Source organism: Pelmatolapia mariae, linkage group LG18 (genome assembly GCF_036321145.2).
Source record: "Pelmatolapia mariae isolate MD_Pm_ZW linkage group LG18, Pm_UMD_F_2, whole genome shotgun sequence".
Lineage (NCBI taxonomy): Eukaryota > Metazoa > Chordata > Actinopteri > Cichliformes > Cichlidae > Pelmatolapia > Pelmatolapia mariae.
This window is the reverse complement of record NC_086243.1, coordinates 2,423,666-2,436,475: the sequence shown is the minus strand read 5'-3', so window position 1 is coordinate 2,436,475 and position 12,810 is coordinate 2,423,666. Positions and strand designations below refer to the sequence as shown.

Genomic DNA, 12,810 nt, shown 5'->3' with positions numbered 1-12,810 from the left:
AAAGATCGCTTTTTAGTACATTTTAATTAATTGTTGTTTTGTGTTTGTATTTTCAAGGCAAGCATTGCTTGCCTTTCTTGTCCATCATTGCATTTTAAAGTTTCAAACTGTGAAATGGAAACGCCATAACTTTAAATTCCATTACTTTTCCTAAAATAAGTTTATCAATAGTGACCTTTGGGGTGTGTGGCATAAAGAGAAAGATATACAAACCTTTACACCTTGAACCTCCAAAGGACTTATTATGACACCACAGAACGTGTAAAACAACACTCTAGTTACCTAGCAACATGTTATTTACATGTTTTGGCTGCTGTGTGTGTGTGTGTTTCAACGATAATTTCTGTATAACTATAACAATATTTTATATAATTGCATACAATAAATGATTTTTCTCATGTAAGCACAGGCTTAGCTGGATTGCATATGAAAAAGTTGAAGTAATCCTCTGGCATGAAGTTCACACTCCCCGTATGTCCTCTTAAAGATGGTTATGCCTCCTCTTCTTCAGTCTCTCTTGAGGTCATTGAGCTTGAGACATAAGGTGTTTTTTGCCAACAGGTCTTCAATACACACCATTGAAGTCATGATTCAACATGATGCAACTGCGAGCCTTTAGACACCAGAATGACTGCAGTTGTCCATAAGTTACGTTTGCGGTACTTCCACATCTACCTAGCAGTACAGAAGATGAGCGAGGATAAAGGCAATAACATGTTGTGGCAGGTAATTTTAAATGCAACATGCAAACAACATACTCAACAAACATCAGGAAACAAACAAAGTGTTTGTGTGCAGTTGGTCTCACAGTGTGTTGCTGGCTAAAGGTCCAGTTGCTGTATTTCACAGGGAGAGAAAAGAAAGAGAATTAACTTCACTCAGAGATGGAGAAAGATCAGAAAAACAGGACAGGAGAGGAACAACAGAGGTTAGATTTAAAGGTAAGAACTGAGGTAGACTTACTGTGTTATTTATTTATTCCATGCAACATTAATTCATTTTAAAGGTTGCATGAAAATACTCTGATAAACAGGATAATTTGCTGTACTGTGTTGGATTTAAAGTGTGTGTGACTGGTGCACAGCAGCTGTGGTTTCATGGTCAGAGTTAGCTTAAATGAAGTGTTGCAGAGATTAATTTAAAGTTAAGCTGATGATACTGAGATTCATTTACTGAATTCCACCTTCATAACAACTTTATAGAAAAAAAAGGACAACTCATCAAACATCAGCTGACATCTGGTTGAATCCAGTTGTTGACTTCGGTTGTGTACATCCACAAAGAGCAGCAGGTTAGCTCAAGGTTCAAGGTTCAAGGTTCTTTATTCGTCACATGCATAGTTATACAAGTATAACACACAGTGAAATGTAACCTGACACGCTCCTCAACTTGTGCAAAAACTAAAAAGGTGCATAGTCGGAGCGGAGCAGTCAGGAAGGCGTCTGGACGTGGCCGCGCCATCTTAAAATCGCCATCTTAAAGTAGCTGAATCGCAGCCTGTACACTAAGAAAATCTACAATAGAAATTATTGTGAGTTGTGATTCTTTTCTTTACACTGAGCCATTACAAGTGATTTTAGGGATCCTCCACCTGCTGAAACCCACTTTAACCTCTTCCCTACTCATTTTCCTCTTTAGTTATTTTTTACTTTTACTCAAGTAAAGAAGTTGAATCAGTACTGTACTTTTTACTGGAGTATTTTTAACACTAGTATCTGTACTTCTACTTAAGTACAGATATTCTGTACTTTTGCCACCTCTGGCCATCACTGGAAATGGTGGAGCCAAGTATTTGAACACTTTCTTCAGGGTTAAACCATTGACAACCATTGCCCCATCTGCCTGTGGCTCCCACTGCATGTCTTTAAATTTAGCTGCATGGCATTCACATCCAGCCAATCCTTCCACTGTTGTGTGTGATGTTGAAGGCTGGATTTAAAGCCATGGATCTGACCAATTATTAGGAGACCTGGAGAGAGAGACTCAGAGATAAAGAAGAAGGGTCATACTAATGCACAAAACAGCACACAGAAGAAATACTAAACTGTAATGAATATGGCCAGGGCCATAACAGGTATACAGCAGGTACCAGGGAAGCTAAAAATCGGCTGTTGCTTTGTCTATATAGAGGAAAAAGAACTTTGGTAGGTTTGATCCCAACACTGACATTGAAAAGCAGCAAAGTTACTGTTGGGCATTGTACAGTCTAGTGACATTGTGGCAGAGCAATTAGACACATTGGACATGTCATGTGTCCCAAAAGCATGCCAGATGAGCCTGGTGAGACTTTTTCATATACCAGAAATTCTATAAGAACGGGCTTGTTTTTCCTGCCGGGGTCTTTCCAAATGCAGCTGGACTCTATGGATGCTGTCAGTCATCCTACACCTTTTGCCAAATCGGCATTGATTGGGAGAGATGGTGGCTCATTTGAAGATCATTGTGGGGTAACACAGAAGCTGATTGGCTGATAATTTGCACACTCCAGGTCTTGTAGTCCTGGCCATCCAAACCCAAGATGCATCAGCATAATCACTGACAATGCGATTGAACAAGCTGGCAGAGGTGTAAGGGGTCAGCATGGTGGTGTAGTGGTTAACACTGTTGCCTCACAGCAAGGAGGCTCTGGGTTTCACCATTTGGGTGGGGTCTTTCTGTTTGGTTCTCTCTTGCTAGTCCAATTTCCTCCCACATGTCTTGTTTGTGGGGTTAGGTTAATTGGTAAATCCAAACTGCCCATAGGTGTGAATGGTTGTCTGTCTGTGTGTGTTAGCCCAGCGACAGACTAGCAACCTGTCCAGGGTGTAAATGGGGAGCCTGTCCCTATGGCAGCTGAGTCATACTGTGCCGCAGGCCAGCCAGAGAGTGACGTAGCTTCAGGGAGCACTGCACAGAGCTGCGCCTTGAGGTTTGAGCAGATTCAGCTATTGCAATCTTAGCAGCTGTATGGCCAGGAGAGGGCTCTGGCTCTTTTGCAAGCTCAGCAGACAAGCGGTCTACATGAGAGATACTGACAATGGCTTCAGGTAAGGGAATCTTAAGAGACTCAGGAGGTGTGGCGTTTCCAACTGCGTCATCTGGTTTGACTTTAGCATCATTCACCTCCTTATTTTTATCCACCACCACCTCCTCCAGCATTGGCGTTTTGTTTTGCACTTCTTCAGCTTTATGGCTGTCATGAGGTGACTGGCTCTCATCATCTACCAACTCAGGCTTTGTCTGTTTGTTTCTGCGAGTGGTACGTTTGGACTGTCCAGTGCTGCTGGCTTCAGAGGTGGAGGCCTCAGAAGTGGGATCCTCTTTAGCAATGAATTGCAGTGATTTAACAGAAGAGCCACGAAGGTTACTGCGCCTTCCCTTTGAGTATCTTTGCTTTCCCTGATTTTCTTCTTGACTCAAAGACACACGCTTTCTGCGACTGTTTTTCTTCTGTGACGGCGTTTTCGGCATCAACTCTGGTTCAGCATTAAAATCTCTTGAGAACATGCGATTGGCTTCTTGTTGGATCTCCTCAAGCCAAACCATGTGGACATTATCGATTTCATTGATGATGTCTTGTGCTTTGCCACCAAACATCTGCGTGAGGGATCGCACTGATAGTACGGAGTTCATGGTGACGACCTTTGATGTTCGCGTTTCTGACGGCTTGTTGTTCCGCTTATTTTAAAAAGCTACATCAATCGCATACTTGCGTAAAAGACAAATTTGCTAAAACGAAGAGCTTCCTACTTTGATGAATACCCAAGAAGACAACAATGGTATCTAACCAGATTCTTACTCTGGATGGCTTTACCTTGGCCTCCAGTAATGCTGTGAGGAACCTTGGAGTCATTTTTGACCAGGACATGTCCTTCAATGCACATATTAAACAAATATGTAAGACTGCTTTCTTCCATTTGCGCAACATCTCTAAAATTAGAAATATCCTGTCTCAGAGTGACGCTGAAAAACTAGTTCATGCATTTATTACTTACAGGCTGGACGACTGTAATTCACTATTATCAGGATGTCCTAAAAACTCCCTGAAAAGTCTTCAGCTAATCCAAAATGCTGCAGCAAGAGTCCTGACAGGGACTAGAAAGAGAGAGCAGATTTCTCCTGTTTTGGCTTCCCTTCATTGGCTTCCTGTTAAATCCAGAATTGAATTCAAAATCCTGCTCCTCACATACAAGGTCTTAAATAATCAGGCCCCATCTTATCTTAATGACCTTGTAGTACCATATCACCCTATTAGAGCACTTCGCTCTCACACTGCAGGCTTACTTGCTGTCCCTAGAGTATGTAAAAGTAGAATGGGAGGGAGAGCCTTCAGTTTTCAGGCCCCTCTTCTGTGGAACCAGCTTCCAGTTTGGATTCGGGAGACAGACACTATCTCTACTTTCAAGATTAGGCTTAAAACTTTCCTTTTTGCTAAAGCATATAGTTAGGGCTGGACCAGGTGACCCTGAATCCTCCCTTAGTTATGCTGCAATAGACGTAGGCTGCCGGGGATTCCCATGATGCATTGAGTTTTTCCTTTCCAGTCACCTTTCTCACTATGTGTTAATAGACCTCTCTGCATTGAATCATATCTGTTATTAATCTCTGTCTCTCTTCCACAGCACGTCTTCCACCCCAAACGGTCGCAGCAGATGGCCCCGCCCCTCCCTGAGCCTGGTTCTGCCGGAGGTTTCTTCCTGTTAAAAGGGAGTTTTTCCTTCCCACCGTCGCCAAAGTGCTTGCTCATAGGGGGTCATATGATTGTTGGGTTTTTCTCTGTATTTATTATTGTGTGATCTATTGTAGAATATAAAGCGCCTTGAGGCGACTTTTGTTGTGACTTGGCGCTATATAAATAAAATTGAATTGAATTGAAATTGAATGGCAGCTGGGATAGGCTCCATCCCACCTGCAACCCTGGACTGGATGAGTAGAAGACAAAGGATGGATGGAGGCTAGCAAAGCTTGAGATGCCTCAGCAGCTTAAGAGGTTCCACACTTCTTGTCCTTAAGGCAGTTGGTTTGTATCTAGAGGAAACCCATTCTTACCATCTGATAAAACTACTGCTAATCACTGTACCACCTTATTGTGCTCTGTTATTTTCTTGTCATCCTGTTTGAACCCTGTTTTCTTTCTACCCAACTTTGCTGTGTGGCTGTGCTGAGAGCAATAAACAGATTCAAAATCTCGAATCTAACATTACAAACACAATGATTTATGGTAAAATTGTTTTCTAACCAGCAAAGGAATTTGTGTACAGTGCATCACACTGTGGCTCCACCACAGTTTCAAAGACTAGTGATCATTAGCCTGGCTTGAAGGTGGACACGCTTATCTGGGGAAGTGAGTAAAATGCTCCCGTTGGCCTCGGATGTCGTGATGATTATGGTATAACAGGAGCCAGATCTACGGCTGGCTTCAAAATGTAAATTGTTGATGTCTCCATAGTGTTCCTAGTGGCATTTACACCACACCACATATAGCATAATCAAACATTCCTGTGATCCAAGGCCACTGTGTTTTGTTAAGACAGGACGAGAGAGAGCACTAGATAATAAAATGAAAGAAAAGAAAGAAAGAGTTCTCTTTGTCTCTTAGTAACTCATTCTCAGTGGTTCCAGGTTTTCTGCACAGAGAAGAACAAACAGATAAGCTGAGATTCAGAAATGGAGCAAAAAGCGTGGTTAACACACACGCACACACACGCACACACACGCACACACACACACACGCACACACGCACACACACACACACGCACACACACACGCACACACACACGCACACACACACACACGCACACACACACACGCACACACACACGCACACGCACACGCACGCACACACACGCACACACGCGCACACACACGCACACACACACACGCACACACACATGCACACACACACGCACACGCACACACGCACACACACACACAGGCACACACACACACAGGCACACACACACACGCACACACACACACACGCACACACACGCACACACACACGCACACACACGCACGCACACACACACACACACACATGCACACACGCACACACACACACAGGCACACACATGCACACACACACACACACACAGGCACACACACACACAGGCACACACACAAACAGGCACACACACAAACAGGCACACACACAAACAGGCACACACACACACACAGGGGCCAGCACAGAGGACTGGAGGACAATGATACTTTCTGCACAGCTTGTACACCTGTATGTAAAATGTGCTCTGGTGTTATCACCTTTCAATAGAGTGGAGCTCATTACTCTCATATTGCAGAAAATTTATTTTTTCATGTCTGCACCATGCCTTTATAAAGTCAGATATTACAGTTTTTTACAGACGCTAGGACACATTTCTCAATACTTAGGTCACTTTTGCAAAACTCTTCACACAATTCTCCTAACTGACCTTCAGCTTGGCAAAGCAGTTCATTTCACATTCAAAATGCACTACAACTACCAAAACACTTTATTCAGGTCTCAAATAAACTCATTCTACCAGAACACTAGCAAAGGTTGACAGCCGACAAACACACTTTGTCACCCACAAAACAATGACCTAAAAAACACTAACAACATGTAGCATTACACAGTGTTTTCTTGTGTAAAACAAGGACATCTCCGTTTATAATTTCAATATATGTTACTGGAATGAATCAGACATCATGCAGAATTCGTTAATATTTGTTTATGTATTTTTATTTTTTTGCACTAAGTAATCCCAAAATACAAGAATTTGTATACACACCATCCACTGATACACATACAATAGTAATGCTAATCTACTCGGTCTTCTCCATTTGGCCACAGGTTCTCATCCACATCACATCTTATGTCATCTAGGGCAATACACCTAGGAAAGAATCTTCTGGCATGCCTGATCCATCCCTGGCAATCTTCTGCTGAGATCTCCAGGCATCCAGCATTCATTGCATACAGGAGGGACATTTGATCATGTGGATGATGGTCGTAAACCTTCCACCGCCATGAGGAAAAGAATTCCTCTATGGGGTTGAGGAATGGAGAGTAAGGTGGGAGGAAAAGAGACTCCATTCTGGGATGGGCTGCAAACCACTCGGTGACTGCACGGGAGTGATGAAATGCCACATTGTCCCATACAATTATAAATGTTGGCTGATTCCTTCTCTCCGCATCCCTTTCCTCACCTAGCACAACCCTTCCATAGAGATCATGCAGGAACGCAAGGAGCCGTTCAGTGTTGTATGGCCCAATTAGTGGTCTGTGTAACAGCAGTCCATCAGTGGATATTGCTGCGCACATTGTGATGTTGGCACCCGTCTGGCCCGGGACATTCACTGTGGCTCTCTTCCCAATCACATTCCTCCCTCGTCGCCGTGCCTTGGCCAAGTTGAAACCTGCCTCATCCACAAAGATGAAAATGTGGTGTGTTTGCCTGCCTTCAATCTCCATGACTCTCTAACATAAATCCACAAGGCAACATAAGCTGTTACAGTAGTAAATTTGTAAAAATTGTCTTTGTGTGTGTTTGGTTTTGTTCAAAAACTGATCTGTATTTTATTGTGATCTTACCTGGACATACTGGTTCCTGAGTTGCTTGACATGTTCAGAGTTCCTCTCAAAAGGCACAGTGTACAACTGTTTCATCCTGACCTGATGTTTTTTCAGGACTCTAGAAATTGTTGTTATGCTTACACTGTGGATATTTGCGAAAGTAACGTTGTCTGCCAAGACTCTGTGTCTAATTTCAGTGAGTTTTATCCCATTGTTTCTGATGACCATATCAACAATGGCAGTTTCCTGCACATCAGTGAACATCCGTCCTCTCCCTCCTGTGTGAGGTAACCGTTGAGTCCTAAGCAGAAATGCAACAACAATTACACAAAAGCTTATTTACTTCTGAAATGTGCAAATGCCCTTGCAGAATACAAGTTACCTGTTGGTTTGCCGGAAAACTCTAACAATAGATGCCACTGTAGAGCGTTGCAGATTTGGCTGCACTCTCTGACCAGCCTCTCTCATTGAGTGACCATGATTTACTACATGATCAATTACAGTAGCTCTGATCTCATCTGAGACTACAGCTCTTGATCTTCCTCTTATTCTTCTTCCACCACGCATACGTATTCCTCGCCCCCTCCCAGCCACTCTTCTTCCTCTTTCAGCCACTTCTCCATTTCTGGCTGGGTCCATGTTTACATCACAAAACAAACCTATTCAGCAGTTGTCTCCTTTTGTAATGAAATTGAAGGAGTAACACCTGTGTAGATGTTCATCTACAATGAGAATCAGCTGTGGCTGGTTAAACTGCATTTTTAGATTTAAAATATGTTTCAATAAAATATTGCTGTTGAATTTTGCTGTCTTATTCAGTTTTGCATTATGTTATTGTTTTGACCATAAGTTTAACAGTTTTGAAAACAGTATGTAAGTACATGCAAAATGTCCTGCACGTACAAAGATTTTTGGCAGTTGTTGTGTCTGAGTGAGAAAATAATTCATGAAATTTGAGAGATGTAGTCATTGAATGCATTTTGTGCCAAAACAATGATAACTGATCCTCAGTTTAGCCCACATAGACTTCTGTTGTGCTCACTGTGTGAGTAGTTTTGCAAAAGTGACCTAAGTATTGAGAAATGTGTCCTAGCGTCTGTAAAAAACTGTAAACCTGTTAAGCAGTTGGTGTGTGTGTTAGTGTAGTTCTATTTTAGTCCATATAACATTGATGGGGAACATTTTTCTGCAGCACAATTATTTTTGGGTTTGCACTTTGCCACTAAAACAGTTTTATGTGTTGTGAGGTGTTTTGAGAGTGTTTTCGTGCTTCTTATGCTAAATAAATTCTTCTTAAAAGAAAAAAAAGAATTTAATCACCTGTCATTGTCGTGAACCAACAGAATAACGAACCCACTCGTGAGACAGTGAGGAAAGGTTTAGCAGTTAATTTGGTTTTGTTGTGAATTTTCATATACTGAGGTAATGACAGAATTATTTATTGACAGGATCTCAAACAAGCCACCAAAACTTGGAGATAGGTTTTTGGATTCACTGTAAAGTTGGATATTTTTTGCTGACAACAAGACTTTCTGACCGGGGATGTATCTATGCGCTGGAAGGCAATGTCAGTCTGCACGCTGTTTATTCTGTGATTCTTGAGCAAAGTGGCCAAGTGGCTCTCCAGACTCTCTGGCAGCAACAGAGGTGATGGTGGATGGATGGGACATTTAACTCGGCCTCCTAAGACGGAAAGAGGAAAGGTTGGTATCCCAAGCTCGCCTCAAAGGGAGACAGGTCTGTGGCAGCAGACGTTAGGGTGTTGTGGTCCACACTAGGTGGGAGCTTAGGTGGTACCGTTGGAGGACGCTACACAATGCAGAGCTGCCTCTAGCTCCTGGATGAGCCTCTTTGTCTGGTCATTACTATGAGGGTGAAAACCTTATGACAGGCTGACCTGAGCGCAGAATTTCTTCTAGACTCTAAACGTGAATTGCAGACCTCAGTCCAAAATATGGAATGCCACGAAGACAGAAAACATGGTCAGTGAGGAGCTGAACCACTTCCAAGGCAGTGGAAGGCACAATCTAAAGTTTATGGCTTACCCTGATAAACCCTCATTTACTGAAAGGATTATTGACCTCCTCATTATGCATAATCAGATGATAGAGTGACATAATAATTGTTTTGCCACTCTTTTGTGATTTGTGATTATAGGCAGGGCAGTGAATCCATTGCAGATGAAAAAGAGCACAGATAATAAAAAACATGTATTTCAAATGCAGCTTCAGAGTAACTGTGCGTAAGAGATTTGTGATGTTTTTGTCATGAAGGGTAAGTCAAGAGCTGGTGAAGTATAGATTCAGTTCAATTATATATTATATGTATAAAATAATATAATTACATTACACAAGTTACTCTGTGGACATACTCCGACCAGAGTCATTGAGTAAGTCAGAGTTGTGTCAGCAGGGGTTCAAAATTTGGGTTGTCACATGATACATGGCGACTACAAATTACAAATTAGCACTTACCAGCAAATTTAAATCAACTTCCAGGGAGACAGACTGTCAATTTTTGGTAATTAATTATCTAACATACATAAAACATACAATTGTGTATGTGGTTCAATCAATATATATGCATTCTAACAGTAAAATCTTCGAGGATTAGTCTGAACAGTTACTGTTACTCACAGGGTTAACAGTTTGGGCTGTTAGTTCAATGGTTTTGGTTGTTGGTTAAAACTGTTTTCAGAATCAGAAAGACTTTATTTATCCCCGAGGGGCAGTTTTGGCTGTCAGCTAAAGAGTAAGTTAACATTGTTTATTGCACTCATCTTTTTAATACCATTTCTAAACTTGTATGCCAGTCAAGCTCAGTCACATCTTTTATCATATTTATAGATTATGGAGAAGTGAAAGGGACTGAAAGCTTAAGAATTCATATTTCAGTCACAAGTTTCTTGACGTAATTATAGTTTCATTAAACCGAGTACAACAGCACAGTTATGTTTTTTGTAAATCAAAAACACTTGATTTAAATAACTGTGTTTACGATGACTAACCCCTTGATAAAGTATACATAAACACATAAATTGCCCTCATTGCCCGACTGAGGCGGACTGAGGCCGCGGAGCCATCCAGCTGAACTTACTCAACCCCCCACAAGCGGGAGAGGGAATCAGCCCCAACTGTTGGCATCCCAGGCTCATGGCCCAGCGGCGGGGACGTATTGGTTCCAGGGGTCGGCCGCTTGTCCTGCAGTGATGATGAATCTGGTCCGGCAACCGTGGCTGTGATCCGAGGCTCCCAGGCGGTTTGGCATGTGGCCTCTGGTGGAAGCAAGGCTGGTCTAGACAGCACGCTGACCTCGAGTCCCTTGCGCACCCCGACCTCCGCTACATCTGTTTCAAGCTGGCGAGTCATGATTGAGGATGCCGCTCAGGTGCGTCTGCTTCCCCCACAGCCGTGCCGCCTGCCACAATAATGTTTCCACCTCCATGTTTAACGGTGGGCATGATGTTCTTGACAGCATTCCTCCTCCAAACACTACAAGTTGATGCCAAAGAGCTCGATTTTGGTATCATCTGACTACAACACTTTCACCCCGTCCTCTTCAGTGGCAAACTTCAAATGGACCTGTACATGTGCTTTCTGTGCAGGGGGATCTTGTGGGCAGTGCAGGATTCCAGTCCTTCACGCAGTGTGTTACCAACTGTTTTCTTGGTGACTATTGTCCCAGCTGCCTTGAGATCACTGACAAGTTCCTCCTGAGTACTTCTGGGCTGGTTCCACACCGTTCTCATTATCATTAAAATTCCACGAGGTGAGACCTTGTGTGGCGCTCCAGACCGTGGGAGATTAGCAGTTATTTTATGGCAGTACTAAGGAAAACAAGGAAAGAAAATAGAGCTCTAAAGAAAACAAAATTTTCTGTGACCAAAAAATATTTACAAAAACCAATAGCTCAAAAGTTAACTTGGCACAAATAAACATAACTGAACTTAAACCAACTAAAATTTACGTCAAGTGCACTCAGCTACACTAACCTGGTCCTCTCTTCCTGAACAACTGTGTTCTTCTGTTTAAATACTCTTAAAATTCCTGGGGATATTTTTCAGCAAAGATAACCTTCCCTCCAATGAGGTCCCAGTGGCCCTGATTAAGAACTTAGTATCCTTTTAGGAATGGCATTAAAACTTGCTCCACACCTATCAGCTGCAGCTCTTGAGCCCAGCCACTCTGATAAGATGAAGGTTGCTCCTGACCTAAATGTTTTCAGCAAGGCAACAAGTGCTGGGCTAAAATACATGGTGCAGCAAGAAAACTGCCCTCTCTGCTATATTACTACTGCATGGTTTGTAGAGTAGATAGATCATTGGTTTGTTCTCATGTCATCTCATCATCCAAATTACAGCCCTGAGCAAGCTCAAAATGAAGTAGTATGAAAAAGCCATCTCCTTCCTCCAGAATATTGTTCATCTGTTCCATGGCATAAAGACGGGTCAAAAGGGAGTGTAGCGGCAATCTTCGGTCCTTCTTTGCCGCTTCTGCAGGACATAAAGTTTCTGACTCGTGCTTTTCTTGGATCACTTGTATGCCTTTCGGTAGCAAAAAGAATGAGGCAAATGTAAAAAAGGAAAACATTTATTTACTCCACGCAAAACCGAAAACTACAAAACAAATGCGTCCAGTTGGAGCTGAGTTTACATTTCTATGATATTATATCTAAAACAATTATCACAGCGACGGTCAGAAAACTATTGCTCCACGTCCTGCTTACTTGCTTAATCTTCCATCACCACATGGCGGCCCAGTACACACTCGCTTTACGACACCTACAAACACACAATAGATTAACAAAGCAGGATAAATTTAAGGAGCATAGTGTATTACATTACAACATAAAATAATCAAGATTATAACTAGATACTCCAATTAAAGATCAGAACAGACTACTTATATATGGCCCAATGTACTTGAGTAAAATATTGGCCTGAATCTAAGCTCCAACAGGGAGGGTGGAGGGCTGTTCAGTTAGGAGTGGTAATAATAAGTTAAAGGTTCACACAAGGCTGCCTTAAAAACACTTTCCGCTGTGTGAGGTCTAAAATTCCTGTCCCAACTCAAGTTGAATTCCAATGTGCACTCAGTAATATATGATAATGATAGTATCTGTTGGGCAGTTCCTTGCCACCTTCAGGTCTGGGAGCTACCAGGAAGATGACAGTAGCTATCTGCACAGTGGACACAGTGGAGCAACCCCCAGTGCATCTGTCAGAGTGGAACTCACAAAAGCCGAGAAATGTATTCTGTTCCATCTCACGGGCTGC

The 12,810-nt window shown here is 42.4% G+C and overlaps 1 long non-coding RNA gene across 1 annotated transcript; it reads right to left on the bottom strand.

The window, feature by feature from the left end:
• Window positions 1–7,379: 7,379 nt before the first annotated feature.
• Window positions 7,380–8,109, bottom strand: LOC134617176 (uncharacterized). Its single transcript, XR_010573309.1, has 3 exons — window positions 7,918–8,109; window positions 7,554–7,836; window positions 7,380–7,439 (listed from the first exon to the last, which is right to left on the bottom strand). It is a non-coding gene; the product is annotated as an uncharacterized LOC134617176 (long non-coding RNA).
• Window positions 8,110–12,810: the final 4,701 nt, after the last annotated feature.